Below are 24,236 nucleotides of genomic sequence, written 5' to 3' on the forward strand. Positions count from 1 at the left end.
GCAGCTTAATGCGTGGTGTGAAGATAAGAGACAAAAAAAAAATAGAAGGACACGAGAGGTAGTGGATGGATGGAGCCGCTTAGCTGTAATTCCAATAGAATATAAGGTTGGATTTTACACTTCTTTGCAACCAATAAAGAATCAACAATTCTTATAACTGTTCAAAATATTTTTCTTCAAATGGTTGTAGTGACTTTGTAATGGTTTACTTCTTGTCCTTACTTGAGGATTGACCTCCCTCCGGGTTCTTCATCAAAGTTTCTCTGGCTAGGTGAGACGGTGCTCCTTGAGGCTGCTGGCTGCTCTGGTGATGATGACCCCATTGCCATGGCAACATTTGTTGCTGGTCCTGCTGTTGCATGGTGTGAAGAGGACTCTCTGGTCTGTGACCCGGATCTTACTGGGATTTTGGATGCCACTTTCCTGGTTGCACTCTGCATGATATTAAAAAGTAAAAACAAAAAAACAAACATAATAAAATAAACAATATGGTAGAATGTTTTCATCATCAGCCATTCCCAAATTCCTGTGTTCTTCCACAATACAAAAGTGCATATTCATAAAAATGGATGGATGACAAAAAATTTATCTAGTTAGGATGACAAATTCAGCATTAATTAATATGATTCCAAAGATTCCTGTATTATCTAATTCATTACTGAATCCCAGTAATTTACATTAAACTAGTTACAGTTCGAACAGCAAACACTTCGGTAATCACCACTGCTGCATTCACCAACCATTCAGGCACAGTAATGCACTTGTGAAAAGCTTGCTTGCTATATGCAAGCTAGTGATCAATAACGATGTAAATAACAACATTGTTCAAGGTATCAACACATGCATACTTACACATTACATGTACATGTAAGTTCTTACACATGATTGCATACACCGACATAACACACATATGTACATGTACGTAATACACAACTATTTTGTGAGAACCTGCCCATAGCGGCCATCTGTGTATTGCAGCCATATTATGTCTATACCTGCTAAATGTACTCTTTTTATCTTCCTTGGGTGGCTGCTATACAGACAGGTTTGACTGTATTGTTTTCTATTTTACCTGGTGGTATGACATCAAAACAAACCTACTGGCAAGAGCACTGTTGGTAGCAGTATTTGTTCTTTATATTGTTAATAGCATCATTTTTTTTTTTTTTTAGGTTAAAGGGGCTGTACAGTACTGGTTGAGGTGGGGATTCATGTTTTTTACATTCCTAAGTGAGATAATGAGAAACCTCTTATGAAATATCAAAGAGCACGTAATTCTAAGAAGGATTCAACTTTTATTTGATGAAAATTGGTTTTTAAATGGCTGAGATATCCAAAAAAATGATAATAATAAAAGACTACAGGCCACAACTTTATGAGGATCTCTTTGTTTCACCTTGTTTTTGGATATCTCGGCCACTTCAAAACCTATTTTCATCAAATAAACTTTTGATGCCCCTTAGAATTGCATGCTCTTTGACATCTCATAGAGTGGTTTCTGAATATCTCGCAAAACGTTAAAAGCTAAATCCTCGCCTTGACCAGAACTGTACACACCCTTTAACACTGGAATCACTTAGCAGGGAAAATGTGCATTGGCCAGCCACAAAATATTGAATGAATATTGAACAAAAACACAGCAGAAAATATTTATTCTACCACCTGACACCTAACTCTCCCTGCCTGCATCACCCAGTGAGACAAATGATTTACATCCACTCTAAAAGTCCCTGATAAGCTGGACCCTGCCATCATTGATTGCAAGGAATCACGAAATGTTTTCTTGCAATTATTTCAGAAGGTTTATGGCTGACAGGCACGCAGTCTGTGCCCACTGGGTTTACTTCACTGACCTACATTCTCAGTAAAGAACTGAAAGCATCTCTAAGCAAGAACTGAAAATATCTCTAAAGCCCTTTTTACACTTGTGTGTTTCTTAACCCCATACTTTCTCTGACCCAGGACTATCGTTAATCCCGTACCAATTTTTTTCAGCTCTTTACACTCGCCAATAAATCCTGTACTAAGCTCTTGTCCTGGGCTAAAGACAAAACTGACCTTTTTACACTCGTAGTTCTTAGTCCCGTACTTTCCAAACAACATGAATATTCACGATTACGCAGTGCACTGTACAAGTACATGCACGCACCGGCAACACTTGATTACCTCGTTTCTGATTGGTCAGTGGGGGTCGGACTTCGTCTCCGTCGCTTAGCCCCGGATTATTTCTTCATTCTGTTTACACTCACTTGCTTGGCACCGCAATTGCGGTGCTAACCCTGCTATTTTCCAGGGCCAGATAGTACGGGATTATCGGTGGGGCTAGCCCACTTTGGCAAAAACAAGTGTAAACAGAAAGTGGGCTAAGGAAAGTCCGGTACCAACGGTGGGGCTAAGGCCTCCCCTTAGCCCCACCGTTGGTACGGGACTCAGCAAAAATTTGCAAGTGTAAAAAACCCTTACGCGAGAACTGAAAATATCTCACACATTGTTTCAATGCACAGTGGGAAAGAGATGATTTGTGAAACCAGTGGAGAAAGTGGGGAAGGGGGTCAAGGATCATTTCTTTTTTAGCAGTATGATATATTTCTGATTTACAATTAACCCTTTTTGTGCTAGTGAGTCAAATGTGCACACATTCCACACACACACACACCTAAGGACAGGAAATAAACATAGCAGTCAGAGAGTTAACAAGTTTGCAGAGTGAGAAACAGGACAGAGATTCCAGTGAACAGGTGAAGGATGGACAGTCCTCATTTCTTCTTGTTTCTACTTCAGGAAGCTATGTAGAGCAATACATGTAGTTAGTAGATAATGTAGAGATTCATTCATTCATTCATTTCGTTTATTTCATTTCCAGCAATGTGAAACATTTTCATCCACAAAATAACACAATATCAATACAATGTAGTAACAAAGAAAAATATGTGAAGTTAAGAATACCACGCATCACAAAAGCAAGTGAAAATTGAATTAAATCTACAGTTGCAGGAAATGGAGGAGACATGCTAAAAAGCTAAGCTTGTATTTTGCAGTCTCCTCGGGGACAAAAAGACTAAATAACATCAAAGAAGCAATTTACTAGATATAATATAAAAGGTGCACAACACATACAGACCTATACAAACAAACAAACAAACAAACAAACAGACAGACAGACAAACACAAGCAACCTCTCTTGTGAAGAGAAAGATAGAGAGAACAAAAAAAAAGAACACAGTAAAGGAAAAAGAAAAAAAAAAAATCTGAAGGCATATTTGCCTTCAGAATGAATGAATCAAATAGATAGAGGGAGAAAAAGAAGATAAAAAAAGAAGAAGAGTGGATATGATACCACTAGAATGATGAAAGAGAACAAAAATGAATACAGAAATGTCTAGAAGTAGTTGTATTTAACTAGCAATAGAAATAAAAGTACATGTAGCAGCGGGTATATATGATATGTTTGGGCGTTTTTCCTTCTTCACTCTTATCTCTTTTTACTTTTCATGACACAGAATTAAATAACGCTTTTCTCTCTCTCTTTCCAATACCTGCTTATCTTCCTTATCTATCAGACTGGTTGTATTTTCATCCTTTTCCACAATTTTCCCCTTTTCTATTCTTCTAGAGAAGGAAATGATAGAAACATATAGTTTGAAAAAAAAAATACATGTGTGTTTGAAAATTGACCAATATATTCTGCAGCAAATTGTACTCCATTTTGCCTGTTTATTTGAGATGCTTTGCTCGTTCCCCAAGATGAGGTCGATGACTATTGATGCATGATTTACAGATCTACTGTACCAGAGGGAATCGACTGTACTTGCCTTGGAGTCATCTCCTGGTAAGGGCTATCTGGGGAGAATCAAATTTAAACCCTCAAACAATCATGTTCTCTATAGTGTTATATCATCATACCAACCAGCAAGATGATGTTAAGGGAATGTGGGTCGTGTATCTCACTGTGACCTGTGGTAGAGCTATTGACTCTAGTGGCTACAGACCTGGATCTGACCCTGTGCGTTTGGACCCTGGCATATAATCGGGAATCTATCCTATCTTTACATGTGGATTAAGTGAATGCAGAAATATCAGTAGAACCAGTAGAACTAGAAGACCATGATCGAGTGAGTTTGAGAAAATTTTGACTCTCCATATAAAAGTTATGAATTTGTAAAATTCCTGTTAGACCCATGGGCCACCATCTCTGGGTGATAAAGCTCTACCAGTTCTTGCTGTTGCAGTATAGTGGGATGATACAAAGGAATTATATATGGGAGATTCCAGTTGTTTGTTAGCCCGTTTGTTTTCAGGCATTGTTATGAGAGCACTCAACCTACCTCCTTAAGAAGGGCAGGCAACTAACATTACTCTTAACATATAGATTAGTAAGAAGTCTAGGAAATGTGGACTTTTAACAAAATATCAGAGTTTGTGTAGTTCTCTCTATATATTCTCAGTGATATCACAAATGGTTGCAACCTTCTTGTCAAAACTCTACCTTCACTATTTCTAAACCTCTGAACAGACTGTCTGATTTCCTAAATCTTCAATTATTGTCTTCACATGAGTCATGAGTATCTGTTTGGGGTAAATTCTCCTTGAAATTTTCATGCTGGACGATTTTTTTTGTGTGTGTGCAAACTTTGGTTGTCAAAAATTCTTCAGATGAGGGTATCACTGAATGTATCTAGAAATGTCACGAATTATATGGGCGTGTTCTTACTTCATTTCTTCTGTAAAACATGACAATCTTGGACACATCCACACTGAAATAATTCCATTTACAGCTTTAAACTCCCAATTTAAGAAGTGCCAAATTCGATATCAGAATATAAAAAACAATTCATTTGAACCATTTTCTCCCTACACCTCATCGTCATACAAGTCAGTTTCAGTCTCAAAAGACTGAAAAACACCTCCAGGGCACAGGTTTTCAATTTCACTCTATTAAAAAGTCCATCAGAAATTGATGTTGACTGAATAAACACAGTCAACAGAAGGTGCCTTTTTCGTGACAGTTTGTTTTCTTTGTGAGGGGACTGAAAAAAACTTGATGGAGATTGATTGGTTACTATCTGGCGCTTTTTCGAACTGTGCTAAACTAAGGGTGTGGGATATCTCTTTCATGAGCACTCATCTTCCTATGTATCACAATGGGGGAAAGGTTGGGGACTCCAGCTTTAACTTTTCTTTGGCGAACATCTAAAAGAAGGCATCATTTATGAAATGTCAAAGTTTACTTACTGGTTTCTTTATAGACTGACTCGTTTCCTTTTTGTACGAAATATTGTTACTGTGATGACAAGATCTTATATCTCAACGTCTTAAATTTTTGGGAGAGCAAAAAAAAGTTTTAATTTTCGCAACATTTTCACAAAGTAACATCAATGTTGATGTCAAATAATGTAGAAACATTGTTTCAGATTACATTGATAACTGTTGTGTTCTAAAACTCTGATCAGCATTGTAGATTTGAGTGCAGGTTTTTGGGTCAATTGAGATCCAATGTCTTGTCACCTGATGGACAATATATATGATATATATTTTCTAATGATTTCTCACTTGTCCTACTAGCAAATTTTTGAATACACTAGGAGTACATGACATCCAGCAAGTTTTCAGGGGGTCATACAGTAACTGTGTAAACACACAAACACTACACAGAAAGAGAAGCACACACACATTTTCTGTCTGGATGATGTAGGCCTATACCTGCAGGGGTAAGATCATATGGTGACCCCCTGTATACCATGCAGCTGTGACTTTCTTTTGGCAGGATTCCAGCTATCATAAACCAAACATATCATATACATACTGTATATTCCTGTCATGCAACATTTTGATAACATTCCAAGTAGGGCCTATAATATGAAAAAAAAAAAACAACAACAACAAAAAAAAAAACAAGAGAACTCTGAGGGGACAATATTGCAGAAATGCCCCAGAAATATCTCATTTTTCATGATCTTTAAACAACATTCCCATGAAAAACCACATAAATAAAAAAACAAACAAAAACAAACCAAATCAAAACAAAAGCTATAAAACAAAAATGAAAAAATCGCATGTGTGCTCCTATGAGGACTACTACTAAGGGCTTTTTACACTTGTAAATTTTTGCTTAGCCCCGGACCAACGGTGGGGCTAAGGGGGGGGGGGGGGGGGGGGGGGCCTTAGCCCCACCGTTGGTACGGGACTATCCTTAGCCCACTTTCTGTTTACACTCCTTTTTGCCAAAGTGGGCTAGCCCCACCGATAGTCCGGTACTATCTGGCCCTGCAAAATAGCAGGGTTGGCACCGCAATTGCGGTGCTAGCACCCCAATTGCGGTGCCAAGCAAGTGAGTGTAAACAGAACGAAAAAATAATCCTGGGCTAAGCGACGGAGACGAAGTCCGACACTCACTGACCAATCAGAAACGAGGTAATCAAGTGCTGCCGGTGCGTGCGTGTACGTGTACAGTACACAGCGTAATCATGAATATTCATGTGGTTTGGAAAGTCCGGGGCTAAGAAATACGAGTGTAAAAAGGTCAGTTTTCTCCTTAGCCCCGGACAAGAGATAGTACGGGACTAATTGGCGAGTGTAAAAAGCTGAAAAAATTGGTAAGGGACTAACGATAGTCCTGGGTCAGAGAAAGTCCGGGGTTAATAAACACAAGTGTAAAAAGGGCTTTATTTCTTTGACAAAATGCCAAACGGTTGGAAGGATTGACTAGAGTAAAATTCTAGGCTCAATCTGGGATTGTCCAGTTTGGAATCCTCTCCTTATACCACGTTCAATACCTAATCTAATACTACTCTCAGTTTGGGAGAATACAATAGATTAGGACTGAATCCAGAGAAAAGACTCAAAATTTGTATCAGAGTTCTACCTTAACAAAGAATCTTGACTTGGCATCTACAAGCCATTATTATTCCAAGTGAATAGTATCTCACACTCTAGTCTAAGGTATTCAGTACCATTTAGCTGCATTATTTGAAGTAGGCAAGTAAATCCTGGCTCTATCTCAAGAGAGCTTGTGGCAAATATCCACCGCACAGCGTGCATAACAACAATTCATAGATCTGCTGAAACCATGGGCCGGATGCATAAACGCTAGCAATTGCTTGTGCTAGCCTTTTACTCGAATCCGTATGCATAAAAACAAGCAATTGCTTGCGAGCAGAAGCTTTTGCTAGCAAGCACAAGCAATTGCTTGCTGCCCGCAAGCAATTGCTCAAAGACCAAGCATTTGCTTTAATAGAAACGTATGCATAAAACATACCTTTTGCTTGTTGTTGCTAGTAATTGCTTACGATTTTCCAAGCTCTGTAAAATGAGCTTGAGCTTTTGCTTAAATGGGACGTTCCCTTCTAACTATCATTTTCATATTCATTATAGAAATGCCACACTTGAGCAGGAGTGGTATAAATCTATAAGAAATTACCACTAAGTAGTGTAAGAAACTTTTTCGTTTCAACAACAGGAATGTCCAGTGTTTAGCACGAAAAATGTGATGAAAAACTGGTAGGATGTCTGACGATGGAGGAGAGCAAGGAGATCGACCTCTCTCCACGTGTGATCTGAGAGATCAAGCAGTGATAGGAATCAGCCAGTACGTGTGTGTGTGTGTGTGTGTGTGTGAAGATGTGTGTGTGCTCTGTGTGTGCATTTATGAGTGCCATTTCATAACTCTTCTGCTATGTCAGGAAATGTTTCCACACACACAAGCCCTTTTAAATACATGCTGCCACACTCGCCTTTGTTCTTGTGTTCGCACAGGCGTGACGTCCCTTTTGTAGAAAACGCAAGCAATTGCTTGTGCAGAACAAGCAAAAGGCATGGGCACAAGCAAAAGGTTATGCATATATGGATTTAAGAAATAGCTTGAGCTAGACCTTTTGCTAGACGAGCTTGTGCTTTTGCTTGAAGCAATTGCATACAAGCAATTGCTTGTTTTATGCATTCGGCCCCATGTCTTTCATTTTGTCTGTTTGTTTCAACAGTCAATTTGTGCAGAATGTGGTTGCATCATAATGTTAGTACAATATACAGGCCCAGGTTGCAAAGACAAAAGTTTAAGACTATATAAGCTGTATCATATGGGAAAAACTTGTATGGATAAGTTGAGCAAATGTTTCTGGATGAGCTTCAGAGCTTTTAGAAGAAAAGGACAGAAAGGAAGATGGAAGTGTTGGTTGCACGAGATATTCAATATTTGCCAGATCTCTTCCCCATATTGACTCAACAAACATGTAGGTTGTGGAGGTTAAGAAGTCCTGGAATACTGTTTGCAAAATCAAAATATACAGTTCTCATTTTTTCTTCTTCTCCTCTCACCCTCCATTCATCCTCATCTTCAAGAATGATCGATTGTGGGTCCTCGTCTTCTCTTCTTCATCTGTCATCTCTGGTCCCCGCATGGCTGCGGTCGCTACCACAGCAACATGTTTGGATTTGCATGGATAACATTTTGGGGGAATGTTTCTCTCCTCCATGTACCTGCCTTAACAAAGAAAGTGCGTAATCTTACAATGTATGAAGATAATGAAATTCTGGCATTGCTACATCTTGATTTGAAGAGTTCCCTTCTGAATGGCCTCTGCACACAAGCTATATTGACTCTGTAAATAAGGGCAAGAGCATATGCTCTTGTGAACGTCATGTCTGACGCTGGATATTTTGACTGCTCTCTGTATTTGCTCTCATATAATAGACGGGCGTCTCAGGACACGTTTTCCTTGAATAGATTCCTCCCTCTATCACTGGACACATTTCCCAAAGACAAATACTGGCTTGTACTCATCCTATAACGAAGCAATCATTTGCATGTTTAACACAGCAGAGAGGAATCAAGCTTAGTTACTGAGTGTGAATGATATCATGAAAACTTTGATTTCCAGGCTGAAAAGGAAAGGAGTTCTCCCAACAAGTTAAAGTTGTTGACTATTGTCTTCAAATTTACCCAATCTCCATAAAATTCTACCTCTGGGCAGTGGCCATATCATCAGTGCACCAGACAATATGCAGTTTATGGGTGTGTTCCATTTAAAAAAAAACAAAACAATCAATTTCTCTGACTTCAAATCTTGAGTAAAGACTGCTCATTTGTGACAGTGCACCTCAAAACAAACAAAAAGTCGCCAAACATGAATTTTAAGTTAAGAGCATATTCTGAAAGAGCAGACTTTAAGCTTTAAAATGATGTACAACTCAAATCAAATGGACTCTCCTAATCTATCTAAATATTGGAAAGAGAGCACAAACTCAGGAAAAGTGTGAACTGAGAAAAGACTCTCTGAAGTACAGTGTCTATTCAAGTGCTTAATCTTTACCAAACCGTGCTGGCTGTGCCATGAATGGGACAAAAAAAAAACAGAAAGTAAACCACCAGAGTAACAACAATGAAGGGATTATCAGCTTTAACTGAAATTAAGCATGCCTCATTTACACATTCTGTCCATAATCAATGCAAACATTCAAAGCAGTAGCACTATCTTTTCAAAAGTTATTAGAGTTGAAAGTGAAGAGTGTGGACAAGGTTTTTCAGAAATGAAAAAGGGATTCTAAAGACACACCTAATCACACTATTCTACCAAAAATGTTCGAGATAAACTGCTAAAAAAGACACACTATCCTGCCCATTTTATGATACCAAATTTTAGCATAATGTAAAAGAAGACCTGCTCTTTCAGAAAATATGAAAAAGTCAAGTTCGGCTTGGTTGACCCATTTCACTTATTTTCAGTCCTCACTCAAAATCAGTGTGTGCGACTTTATGTTCGTTTTGAGGTGCACGGTCACATTTATTGTACTGCTATATGAGTGAGTTTCAGTGACATTCAAGTAGCTGACCTACATGGCAGGCAATACCAACTGTCTTCTATTGAAGATCCTTGAAACTGTCAGTTGTAACAAGTTAAGCATATTATCAGCTGATGTGCTCACTCATTCAATGAACCAGACTTTCTTTTTCTGAAAATAAAGTTGTTTGAGATAAGAGTACAAGACTGTTAAAATATTTCATTCATTTTCTCAGAGACATCATCATCAGCTTTGTTCATGTCACATCTAGTTGGTAGTAAAAAATAACTCTTCCCTTCATATTCACAACTAGAAATGTTCTGCTCTCCTATAGGCTGGGTATGTTCATTGAATGACTTTGATGTTGACAATTTCCCTCTAGCTGGTCAGATGGTGCTATGGTCTCTCCTACTGCGTAGTATGAATGGGGTCAGGTTCCACTGGGAGGTACTCATTAGCTTTTAGTCTCAGCAGGTTCCACATTTTTCTCTTCCTCTCATTAGGCAAGACTAGTCTCAACATCTAGCGTAGCACCAAATACAGATTTCCTTGGAATGAAGTGAATCTGATTCTCACTTTTTGGGGGACTACTTCCTTCATTGATGCAGATAAGGGGCAGCTTTTATCTTTTGTAGGTTCAGTAAACATTACTTCTCTTTCAATATTTCTAAGTACACAGTCACTTGTACCTGAAACCCCACTTGACTGGCATTCATTTTGATGACATATAGAGATTATACCGTTTTCAAGTCTACTTCACATTCCTAATGTGACAATTCATAAGTTGACCTCAATAGCAAAATGCTATCAAATTCTTGAATAATGGAAATTGCTTTGCCTTTATGGGTTAACTGACAAGAATATAAAGATAAACTCATCTTTCTGTTTAGATATGAGCTTGATATGAGCCACCAGCCAAAGTGGTAGCCCACTTGAAATAATGGGTACATTGTATATGCCTGTCTGCTAAAAAACATCATCTGCTTCAGTGTCACAACATGTCAGGTTGCATGCAGTCATATTTGTGACCATAAACTCATTTGGCTGTAGCAAGTTTTATATAGAAAAACTGATCAAAACATCCTCCAAAATTCAGAAGATTTGTTTGTTTGTTTGTTTGATTTTAAATGATCTGGGACTGAATCTCCCCTTAAAGGTCCTGTTTACCTTTGTAAGCAGTGATTAAAAAAATGTTCAAGATATCACATTTGATGCATATGAGTAGGTCTGTTGTACCACAAAACATCCTACCATATAAAATTTTCACAATAAAGCCTAAAATATCAGGAGATATAAGTATTTTTGTCAATAAGCCGTAACTGTATACGGTTTAGTCTGGAAACATATTTATTATAACTATTGTTCACAGTTTGTATATTTAACAATACTTAACATCGATTTTACTGATTCAAACTTATACAGTGGGTTGCTTCTATCCCTAAATCACATTTTAAAACTATCTTAAAGCACTAATGCTGGGCTTTTGTTTCATCTGCAAATGGTAAACTATGCCTTTAAACTTCCTGCTTGCTGATACACCAAGGCAGGCAGTTTAAACCATGTGTATTGATGAAAAATACTCAGTTTCTAAAAAGACTGGTATATGCTGTAAGTTTGCACCAGGAGAGTTGTACTGTCATGGTGTTTATGGTGTTTACACAATGGAAGAAGAAGAAATGCAGTGGAATAAGCCCTGTCCTTTGTTCCTTGGTAAGCTAGTGAGCATTTTCCCACACTGTCAATATGGCAGAAACCAAGCAGAACAAACATGCTCTGAAAGACTCAGGCATGCACCCTACTGCTTCCCATGGGGCCACGGAAAGAGTACAAGAGGAGGTTTACCTCTGGCTTTACTTTGCATGATATATTTGACAGTCTATATTCCTCTGTAAGTTGAGCAGACCCACATTATCAACTGGACATTTGCATGCATGCAGCTCTCTGCCAGTAACAAACAAAACATGTTACTGTGAATAGGTGGATGTACTTTTGTGTTGAGATGAAGTACACATGAAATTGACATCAAAGCATTCAGCATCATCAATCATAGTCTTGATAAACAGAGAAATGTAGCTTTGAATGTATCACTTCCATGAAAAGCATGTGATACATGATTCAAAGGTTATCGCTAGAGAAGCATTTTGATTGGCTATCTGTGACATGACATGATGTCTAGGGGATGTAATTGGGTTGGGGGCAGGCTATGTAGCCATATTTGCAAGAACTGGAACATCACCTGCAGCAAATATTTTGTATAGGAGTCACATGCCGACAGCCTTATTATGTTTGTCCATAGAAGACATGTAGAACACACATATGAACTTAAATGAAGAATTTACCCTTTTTAATTTACATCTGGCAAAACATCATAAAAGGACCCTTATTGGAGATGACTAGATAACAATATATGAGCATCACATTTACTACAAAGCCAGAACTGTGCCATCATTGCATTGTCTGCAACTTCCACACAAAGAGTCAGACCACCTTAAACTACAGTAAATGCTGATATTTTTGCATGATTAATTTTTCGTGCTGAGTGGCTCAAAACATATTTACGGGCTCTTGAATCCTTGCTACTCCTACTCCTGTTTTCTTCCCATTCACATGAAAGACAGAATTTGAATAGACATTTTCCTGCATGAAAAAGGATGTGATGCCTATGGTGTGCACAGAAATTACTGTATACACACATGCGCTCCAGTGAATAGTATAGCACTAATAGGGCATATGGGAGCGCATGTGCACACACACTCACAAGTACCAAGTATACGCCATATATTTCGCGAGTCTAAATTTTTGCGAATCAGGAATTCCTGATGATTTCGCGAGTGGTTAAATTCGTGTTCATGGTGGAGTCCTGTACTGAACGGAGAAGTGTTCACGCTTACTTCACATTCACATCGGGATCAGAGTCAATATTTTCGCGTGTCTTTAATTTTGCAAATAGCCTCTGACTCGCGAAATTCGCGAAAATAAAAACCTCTCGAAATATTCGGCATATATAGTACACAGAGGCACCACTGACGAAGCACATGATTCAACTCGGTCACATTGTGCAGAGAAACTGAGAGGAAAATTTTGCAGATTGCAAAATTCACGCTAGCCAAGTTGTGAGAAACATGCACAAATAAATATACCTTGAATACTTCCACTTCTGCAGTAAACCATACAGATTTATGAAGAATAAACAAGAACCTTCCAAAAATCAAACCAGCTAAACATCGTGTAAGGTAAAAATTTGTTTTGACTAGCTTGGGATAGGAGAGGGAGACAACCCCAACAAAAAAGAAACAAACACACACAAACACACAAAAACAAAACAAACACACAAACAAAAGAAACTATCCAATAACAACTAAAAAGCATTCAAGCTTTGATAAAAGTTAAGCAACTTATTGAAAATACAGTGCTTACCTCAACCAGCAGCTATGCATTTAAAAGACTGTGCACTACCTGGACTCTAGGTGGGGTAGTTTGTCTATAGAGCATGGTCATTCACAATGTCACTGTAGGTGTTGAATCAATTCCAAGATTACTTTTTTTTTTTTGGTCAGCCATCAAATGGTAAATAAAATATTTTTCTGTCCATCGTTAGATCATGTCAGGTAATGAAATTACAATGTTTCACATAGAACATGGCTGCTTTAACATTATCTAAAAGGAAATAAAAATTATGATACAAATAATGACTGTTCACACCACAAAGTCTGTGCAATCATACTCAAACGTGATAGATATACTGTACAGGACGGCAAGATTTAGATACTTTATGATGAGCATGCATAAGCCAGACAGTTCCATGAATGTCTCTTTGACATAATATATGACATGTCAGGGCTACATACTTAAGCAGTCTTTTTTAAACTAGCAATTAAATCCATAGGAATATTGGGTATCCAAGACAATTTTATAGAATTTAAAAATAATAATTCTAAGAAATATAGCATTAATCATTTCTACAAAATTCAATCAAAATTTTAGATGTGTTGGCAACAACCACACCAAATAATTTATTTGTCTGAGAGTGAAAAAGAAGAAAATTAATTCCCAGACTCCCGTCCTGCTTAGCTCAATCACATAATGCTTAGAATTCCACGTCCAGTAAGTATTCCTTTGTCATGTTTTTGCTTTCAGCCTAATGGCCTTGCTGTAATCTTTTCTTCTCTTTTTTCTCGGTAGTATTCTAGGCATTATCCCTTTATTTTCATTTGTCAAGCTATTGTGAACTGGATGCTGAAAACCTTGGACTGAGTGCTGTACGATCCTGGAAGAAAATAACAAGTCTTAAAACAACCATCAAAAGGAAGAGTAAACTACAGTAGGATATGCAAATGTTTGCTTGCTTGTGCAAACATGAATGTCCTTTCATCGATGCTAAAAAGGTAAAAAGACTATTATAATGAATTATTCTTATATATGAGTCATGATATTCATGTTTGATACTTTCCTTCGCATACAAGTACTACTACATGGATATAGATATCTTCATGTGTGTGTGTGTGTGTGTGTGTGTGTGTGTGTGTGTGTGTGAGGCATATAGGGCTGGTAGACATGGGGGTAGGAATAAGGGGGGGGGGGGGAGTAGGCGTATACCGAGAAGTTAGATTACATGTATCTTAAAGAACATTATGTGAACCTATTGCCACCATTATAAAAATGTATATAATGCAGAACTTGTTATGAATATCACCATCACTATAGCGACTGATGCAATGTGACAACGAGAGACTGAGAAGAAACAAGCTCCAAAAGTTCTGTGGCACCACATTAATGTTGAAGAAGAATAAGAAAGAAAGAGAGCGAGGCGAGGCTCAAGAGACTAACAAATGTTTGTCAGCTGCACCCCTGTCACTCTCAAGAAGTTGTTACATCCATATGTTCATGCGCTATGCTTTATGTTTCCATTTTAATGTCCTACTGTTTTCAAAGTGCTGACTCCATATTCTTTAGGTAAGCACGCTACTATTAAAGGTATAGTTTACCTTTGGGCGCAGTGATTCAAAAGATGTTCAAGATATCGCATTTCATGAATATGTGTAGGTCAGTTGTATCACAAAACATCCTACCATAGAACAATTTTGCAATGAAGCCTGAAATATAAGAAGATATTTTTCTCATTAAACCATAACTGTAGACAGTTTAGTCTGGAAACATTTTTATTATAACTATTGTTCACATTTTGTATATTTAACAATACTTCACATCACTGATTCAAATTTCTACATTGGCTGGTTCTATACCTAACTCACATTTTAGAACTATTTTGAAACACAAATGCTGGGTTTTTGTTTCATATGCAAATGGTAAATTATGTCTTTAAACAAACAGGCACATTGTTAGAGCTTTCAGAGAGGCTCACAACACATTCCATCCTGACAAACTTCACTGTTTTCTTCCTTGAGCTCCATGCTATGTGCATCCCTGTATGATCTCAGAGAGGTGTGACTGTCTTCTTTACAGTATTATTTTGACTCCACAAAATAATCTCTGAACTCGCTTCTTTTAATGAGCTTGTAATTGACCATACATTGCCTTTACCTTAAGGTTATGAAATAATATCGAACCTTTCGTCATCCATTTCTCCACACATTGATCACAGGTGCTGGATCTGCCATGTACTGAAGCTGTGGTGCCTACAACATCTTGTGAGTGTACTATGAAAATACCTGTTAGTACTCTGTACTACATGGGTTAATATAATACCTTTTTACATGCCAAAGTGTGCAGAACAATACAAAAAGATTACTAGTAATCAGCAAAAGTAAGCCAGTTTCAAGAAATATTCTAAAATGCCTGAAAGCATCCAATCTTGTCACAAACATTCCCTTAGATTTAGATGTGACTGAGGGGGGATACACAGCCAGGATAAGAAAAATACCAGTTATACACAGCCTACATTTATGACCGAGGAAACAGTGCCAGAGCCCATTTCACACCCTTCATCTTTCTGTTGCCACTTTCTCCAATGGCTTCCATGTGAGACCGACTTTTCTGGTCTAGAAATATCTCAGTGCCGATATTTTCATTTCCTCCTGGGGAACTCCCTTTGACCTCATATGATGAAAACTCTCTGATTTATTGATCCCTCGCTGCCAAGTTTAATCCATCCCAGCTGTCGCTACTTGGCCGTCATTAACATCTTTGTTCATCAATCTTTCTTTTCTCTCCCATTTACAAACAGACAGCATACACACACACACACACATACACACACACACACACACACACATACACACACACACACACACACATACAAATGCACACACCTTGGACAAAACACTAGTGCAATACAATAAAAAGACTTAAGTAAGACTATTCCACAAAATTTCACTTTTTAAGAAAAGTACACATTTCCTTGACTCGTTACTGACACATATTGTTTCCCCTAGCTTTCTGAAAGAGGTGTAAGTGCTAATACATTTTGCTAGAAATATGAAAATATGTTGAATTCTGTTTATATTTTCTTTATATTGTTGTCCATACATGACATCACACACTGTAGTGGTTTTGTCATCCAGTGGCGGCTGAACAGAAACTTTAAAAATTCATAAAGTTCTTTTGAACAGATTGTCCAATTCTCCTCAGACTTTTCCTGATGTGTTCTCTACTAATAGTGTTGCATTCACTCAATGTCTCAATCCGCACATACAGTGTTCATGTATACTTGGGTGAACTACTCCTTTAACCCATTGAGGATGAGTCCCGAGTATACTCAGGCAAGCGTCTATGGAAAATGCGTGTTGTAGCAAAATCTAACCGTCCTCAACGGGTTAAACCTGAGTCAAACAGTGTGAAACTCTCTGCTTCCTTCAGTCACTAGAGTTGGATATTATATACAAGAAAACCAGTGGGTGTCAAGGGGATAAATCAAACAGTTCATACACCTGCACACCTTTATATTCAAACATCATGTTTTAATGACCCCTGTCCCTCTGATCCCCCAGTCACCCTATTCTTCATCACATGCCTTTATCACTCAGTCATACGGTCAGTTGACACGCTGTTTCTAAACTTTAAGTTTAGGTCGAAAACTAAAGGCCATGTCACACCAGCTTTGCGTGCGACTTGCAAAGAACAATTTTGACTACCTGGAGGTCCCCGTAGATATCCGCACATGACAGTACCTAGCATGTATCTCGAAAGTAGTCGCCCGGAGGTGCGCATGCATATTTTTTTACCCGCAACCGTGTTTAGGCCCTGTCACACCTTTCCGGGCAAGCTACTCGGGCTTGTTACGTGTAGGGATTTTCTAGCATACCGGACATTCCTGAGGGCGGAAAAGGATTTGTGCGAGTCAGCGCATGTGTCTTACTTGCTGGACGAGTTATACTTGCGAGTATACTGTGTGACCTTTGTACCAGTCGCATGGGGGCTGACAACTTAGTGAAGGAATTCCTCTAATGGACTGGCTGAAATCTCACAGAATTTCATTATCTTGGCTGCATACGGGACTGCGAAGTACCTGCGTGGGAATTGCCTGGGAAGTACTGTCGCTAAGGGTCTCCTACTGGCGTTCTGCGTGGACCTCTACGGGCATTCCCGCGACTCACCCGGAAAAAGTTTTGGTCATGCTCAAAACTTGGCTGCGGTTAAATCGGACTTGCGTGAGCACCTCCGGGCAACTACGCGCTAGATACTGTCAGGTGCGGACCAACTGCGGAGAGCTACTTGGAGTAAATTTGTTTCCCCGCAAGTCAAGCCGCAGAAGTTCCCCCGTACGGTATGACAAGGCATGAATGAAAATTGCAAACATTCTTGTTCGCCCGCTGAAAATCTTCTACGTGCTGGAAACTACCTCCTCGCCACAAGCCCGCGTTATGGTGTGACACGGCCTTTAGAAACTCTCTATGATAAGCTTGTAGCTTAGCGCTGTGTGGACGCACTTGAAAGTTAGCAATCTTGAAGTTTAGTTGATGAATAGAACCACGAGACATCTTAGGGTTTACGCTCTCTCCACGAGCCGGGGGGGGTCCCCACTCGTAGTTTCACTTTGTGTGGACACAATAATCAACGAGCTTGTGAGTTAGCATGAACCTCGCTTCTCGTTGCTGCACTTTTTTTGTATGGGCACAAGGTCATCTAGCAAAGACTGCACTTCCGTTGTAATCATCAAGTGGGGCTCGCTCCTAAGTTGTAACTTAAAGTTTAGGGGTGCGTGTGAACCTGCGTCGTGAATTCATGAGTGGAGCTAATCAACGACAGCTAAGTTTTCCACCTAAACTTCAAGTTTGGTAACTGGGTGTGAACATAACTATTCAGACATACCTCATGTTTTAACGACCCCTGCCCCACATGATCCCCCATTCTTCCTATTCTTCACCCCATTCATTCATCGTTCAATCACTGCAGTACTGATATTGCTTTTGTATGTAAGTGTAATTCAACACTTAATGGTTCTGCAGGAGTTAATTTTCCACGAGAGATTTTATATTCCTCTGAAGTGTGCAGAGCTGAAGTGAAATATTGTCCCCAGGAGAAAAATATAAAGTCTACCAAAGACCTGTCAAGTGTTATACAGTCAAACCTGTCTATAGCGGCCACCCAAGGGAAATGAAAAGAGTGGCCGTTATAGACAGGTGGCCGATATAGACAGGTTATCCAACTTTGTGTGCATTGCCTACATGTACATGTTTCATTGTTGTATACTTCTGTAAGTACTTACATGTACGTATGTACGTATGTACGTGTATACGTATGCACACGTGTGTTTCATGCAATGAACAATGCCGCTGTCTTTGAAATTGTTGCATATATAGCATGTGTACAGTCGTGAAGAAAGCTTTAACACTAGTACATTATTATGACTGAATGAGTGATGGATGCAGCCGTGGCGATCACTGAACATTGCCCATGAATGACTAGCACGGCTACTAAGCAGAAAAACACGCTGAATTATCGGCTCGGCTGAATCATCGGGTCTGTGGCCGCTATAGACAGGTTAAAATCTACTGCGGGAAACAAAATTTGTGGCCGCTGGTCGCGTTAGACAGGTGGTCGCTATACACATGGTCTTTGACACGACTTTTCTTTCGGAGGATTTTTCAGTGACCGCTATAGACAGTTGGCCGCTATAGAGAGGTAGCCACTAAGGCAGGTTTGACTGTATTACAACAATACACAAAGCAATACAATTGTATATTGTTTTTTTAATGGTCTACATAAAGCATAATTTTATTCAAGTCCTCTCAGCAGCCAGTCAAATTCTGGACTTATACTGTAAAATGAGAAATTTTCGTGTGCATTTTAATTTCGCGAATTTCACGAGCGCCAAAATTCGCGAAATTAAAATGCACGCGAAAGTTTTTGTCTACACTACATGCATTGAACACCAGTGGCAATTTGCGAAAATTTCATGCCACGAAAAGGGCTGTCGGCTCCAATTCGCGAAAATTTCATGCCGCGAATATATCATGTTTTACAGTATAACATGACAAAACATTGCTCGCAATACAGCGATTCTGATCCTCACTGCCTTAGTCATGTGAGTGAATTATGACCAATCACCAACCAGTTTAATGCAGACCATTCAACATAATCAGTTATTTTGCATGGGCTACAGAGCTCTGTTTTCAATATTCCAACAACGGAATATATGACAGCTGAACAGTCAGATACAAAAATGAAAGAAAGAAGAATGGAGAAAAGGTTTCTGGTGACTTTTTTTGGTGATCTCAAATCTTGTGGTCACAAATACAAAATTTGTAAGATTTGACAGCAGTGAAGACTTGCCATGATTGTTCCTGTATAATAGATCTTGACAAGCTGTTTCATTTTCTTTCATATCTGACAATACAAACGCACAATCAATGATTGAAATTTATGACACAAAAACAACAACAAATCACATTGTCTTTCAAAGAGAGGACCTGTTCATGTTTTTCTGTTAGTACATCACTGAATAAGAGATCAACCATCAATCACATGCCACAACTACTGAGTTGGCGGCACAATTCAGTTGGACTTTGTAGCCATCCTCCGATTTTGCCGGGGAACATTGCGAGTATAGCGAGATGGGTGTTTGGCTTGAATCCTTGTGATCCACCAGGGCTTTGTCTTGTCACATTCGCTCGGGGCACTGGGTGAGTAGAGGGACACACGTGTCTCCTCCAGTCTACCGCCTCACTCCCTGTATCCCTCGCTCTGACCCGGGGACCTCGAGATGACACCGAATCTGACAGGGGGCTTCTGGTTTATGCACTCCCAGTGCAAGAATCAACCTCACATGTGACTGCCTCGACTGGAGGATATATGATACCCAAGCTAGCGTAGAGTGTCTGAGGAAGTTTGTCAGCTTTCCAAATTTCTCTTTTCTCTCCTGTTGATGTATCAAAACTACTGATGCCTTTATTTCAAAATGTCAGTGATGTTAAGTATTTAGATTGAAGTGAATGACATACTTTACATCTTATTATAAGCAAAAGAAATGTGGGAGACTGAACTGAGATAAAGAAGAGAAACATACCTCAGGGATAGACCGAGAAAAAAGATGACAACACAAAACATGGGCTTAAAAGTTTAGAATAACTGAACCCTATATTAGACAGACAATCAGGCAAAAAAAGAAGAAGAGAAGAATAAGAACTTGACAGAGAAGTCATCTTCATGGAAAAGATAAAGATTAAAAATACCAGTGGAAAAAAAAAGAGAGCCAGAGTGAGGGAGAGAGAGATTTAGAGAGAGAAATAGATTGAAAAATGATGCTAATTGCATTTGACACCTTGCTTTGAACTCCACAAAAGTTGTTGGATGAAAGCAGCTGGGACTTAGACATTTTCAGAAATAAAACATCAACTGGGAAAAAAATATCAAAACACCATAATGTCATTAGAAGCTATTTGAACCGTGGCACGTGTAAGCATGCCATTTTCATCAAAACAGTTTCAGAGAGGAAGAAAATATCTTAAAGTGAATTGAAAACGTGTCAGCATGCCAATATTCATCAAAACAATTTTCAGAGCAGAAGCAAATATCTTAAAGTGAATTGTCACACCGAGTTCACAATGACTTTAAAAGAGCCGCTTCATATCAAATGAAAACAAATTGTAAAGTGATTGGGGCCTTAATATTACAAAGTTATGGAATTTTACAATTTCATATATTTCAACTAAACACTGATAATATCAATGATGCCATATACATGGTATATAATGTATTGAAAGATGAAATGTATGGTAATCATATTCCTTCACAGGTCTAACAGTCACCTGCACACCTTATCTTTTGTTGTTGTTTTTATCACCCAAGAGCTCCTGTTTTGCAATAAAGTGCAATAAAGTTGCATGTAATTATTTCAGAGTTGTGATAACTTTAGCAGTGGCAAAGGGCAAGGGATTGCAGGTGCTAATTTATGCCCAAGACACACTTTCTTTGGCATCTTTGTACGTATCACACCAGTGAAAGAATTGTATGGCCATAGCTGGGAATCACAATCTTCAAGCCACTTGCTTTTTCACCTTTTCCTCGGCATTTGATTATTGTACAAAATATTGGCTACATTGCTTTTTATGAAATCAATAAACTGAATTGAACTGAATTGACAAAATTGAATTGACAAAATTGCTTGATATTTTTATAATACATGCATGGCAAAGTTGAAAAGGATGAAATTGCCTTGTAAAAACATGTGAAATTCCAAAATTCCATTATTTCCTTATTTCATGAGAAAATTTTAATGAAAATTCTGATCTGTTCTGGCCAATAAAGTTATCTAAACACACAGTATGTGTTTTAATTTCAGCTACCAGTTAGGGGGAAAAATCAACATTGATATCTTTTCCCTTCTATAAGATCAAGATTTACTTCTGAGTTGATCTGCCTAGATGAAATCAGAGAATCAAATATGTTGGCCTATTGACCACACCAGATGGCATCATAATCTCTAACCAGAGAATAAAAAAAAAAGAGAATTTTCCTCCTAACCTCATGCAGTGCCTTCGTATAGATTCACTTTCTTTGATACAAACAGGTCAAAAGTAATTTCAATTATCAGAGTGATTACACATAAGATTATGGTTTGGTCAAGATCAATATACAGTAATATATGAATCTTCTGTATATCTACGTGTATCTATCTATCCATCTATTTATTATCTCTTCTACATTATTAAAGACAGCTACTGGCTGATATACTGCCAGTAACCCATGATCTCCTCATCTACATAGAATGGAAACCTCACAGCATGTGGTGACATGGATCACATGAAATAAATATTACCAGCACATTTTTGAATTATATTGGTAATGGCCCATTTTTGCCTAAAAGTTCATCTCATCTTAGGTTGAATGGTGCTGTATCAGCTGATGGTCTCATTTACATAGAATGGTTGACATTTCCCAGTATGTGGTGACACTGACGGACCTAAGAAAGCAAACCTGTTTATTAGACGGAGCAAATTCAATTTTCGAAAATGCGTCACCCCCCTGCGGTGGACTGAAACATTGTGTAATGGGATACAGCGGTGTGCCTTGGTAAAGACATCACCTCTTATCCAGGGGAGCAGTCTGATCTTTGACAAACCAGTGAAGCCCTCGCTTAAAATCCGAAGGAATATTTGCCTGTTCTTTAAAGGGAACCCAAACCCAAGGGACAATGTGGATTGAGTGAAAGCAGCAACATTAGTAGAACACATCCGTGAAAGTTTGAGGAAAATCGGACAATTGATGCAAAAGTTATGAATTTTTAAAGTTTTGGTGTTGGAATCGCTGGATAAGAAAACTACTAGAGACTATGACGTATGTGTGGACAACAACATAAAGAAAATATAAAGGGAATTCCACAAAAATTCACTTTTCATGAAAATTACACATTCCATCAACTTGATACTGACATATAATTTTAAGGGTAGCAATTATCCCACCAGCTTTCTAAAAGCGGTTGGTCAAGTGCTCTTTCATTATGCTAGGAAAGTGAATTTTTGTGGAATTTTCTTTACATTTTCTTTGCATTGTTGTCCACACGTAAACATCATAACCTCTAGTAGTCTCCTCATCCAGCAGTTCTAACACCAAAACTTTAAAAATGCATAACTTTTGCATCGATTGTCGATTTTCCTAAAAATTTCACTGATGTGTTCTACTAATGTTGCTGCTTTCACTCAATCATCATTTCTCTGTGGGTTGGGTTTCCTTTAAAGTAGTCACTGCAGCTTTTTCCTGTCATACCTGTGAGCTTTTTAAACGCCACTGAACTGACAAGCATGTTGCTGTCAACTGTCTGGAGTCACTGGGTTAAACAAAAAGGAGCAACATTGCTATAAACTAAAACTCTGACTTTTAGCTCACTCAAAGGTTACAATATCTCACTGCCACATACTGTATGAGTCTCAAAGCAAACACGGATGAAGAATAAAAAGAAACAATTTTGGGTTTTCAATGAGTTTATTTGTGTGAGTATGTGCTATAGTATAATAACTATACAAATTTCATATTCTTAAATCAGTAAAGTTCACTGATATGCTTCATCTGGCTCTGAAAGATCATAATGCTGGTTACATATATGTACTTGATCATCCAAGTTATCTAAATTAAATCTCATGAAAAACAGCAACCCTTCATCTCCACCCAAACCCCCCCCCCCCAAAAAAAAAAAATCCAAACAAAAACAAAACAAAAACAAACAACAAAACAGCTGAGAGAGAAATCAGAATTTCATCTTAAAAAATGAAAGCATTTGAGGTGACGAGAAGGGCCATGTGAGATAATCCTTGCCGGACAACTCTGAAGAAATGGTATCTAATTTTAGAAGCTGACTCTTTTGTAAAATGTCTTGATTACAAATTGTACATGCACCCAACAACATGATTACAGATGTAATGCAACATTTGGATGTACAGTCTGAATTGATACATTTGATATATTTCTACTATTGAATCGCTGATAATGAAGAATACACAATATGCATGTAAGTGATCACTTTTTTCTTCGTTCGTTAGAAAGATATTGAAGGAGACATCTTTTCTATTATTTCTCAACACATGAGTGTGATTGATATGAAATGATGGGATAATAGACCCCTCTCCACTTTTTACAGTCATTTGCTATAAAGGACTGATGAAAAATTACTTCTAGTTGACAACGACGACCCAAGAAATACAGTATCTTATGTTGGTTTCATTACAATCTTTAAAAAAACAACAACCCCTGAATAACCCTTCCCCTTTCAACCCTAACAACATCTGTCCTATTTTCCAAAAGTTAACACACTATTTCTGCACAAAAATATAGCAATAGACCTCTAGGCCTGAACATTACGACTGGATAGGGCTATTTGCCAGTTTCAAACAGCAGGTGCAGGGACCGTAAACAAGATATGGCCAATGTATCACAATCACAGTCCCTCCCCCCCCCCCCCCATACTCCTCATGGGAATTACAATATTGTCATCTGTAAGCATGTAGTAACATAAATCTAAAAGTTCCCAAAACTCCTGCCAACTATCCATCTGCCCATGTAGTCTGAAG

General features: G+C 38.4%; 1 long non-coding RNA gene across 1 annotated transcript in view; it reads right to left on the bottom strand.

Annotated features, from left to right (window-relative positions):
• Positions 1-342: 342 nt before the first annotated feature.
• The window catches only part of LOC139726484 (uncharacterized), a 45,624-nt gene continuing 21,730 nt past the window's right edge, over positions 343-24,236 (bottom strand). Inside the window, exon 3 of the long non-coding RNA XR_011710706.1 lies at positions 343-434. This is a non-coding gene — a long non-coding RNA (uncharacterized lncRNA). The remainder of the gene's footprint in view (positions 435-24,236) is intronic.

Source organism: Diadema antillarum, unplaced genomic scaffold, assembly GCF_040938485.1.
Source record: "Diadema antillarum isolate AM-2024a unplaced genomic scaffold, OU_Dant_1.0 seq00000085_RagTag, whole genome shotgun sequence".
NCBI classification, from domain to species: Eukaryota; Metazoa; Echinodermata; class Echinoidea; order Diadematoida; family Diadematidae; genus Diadema; species Diadema antillarum.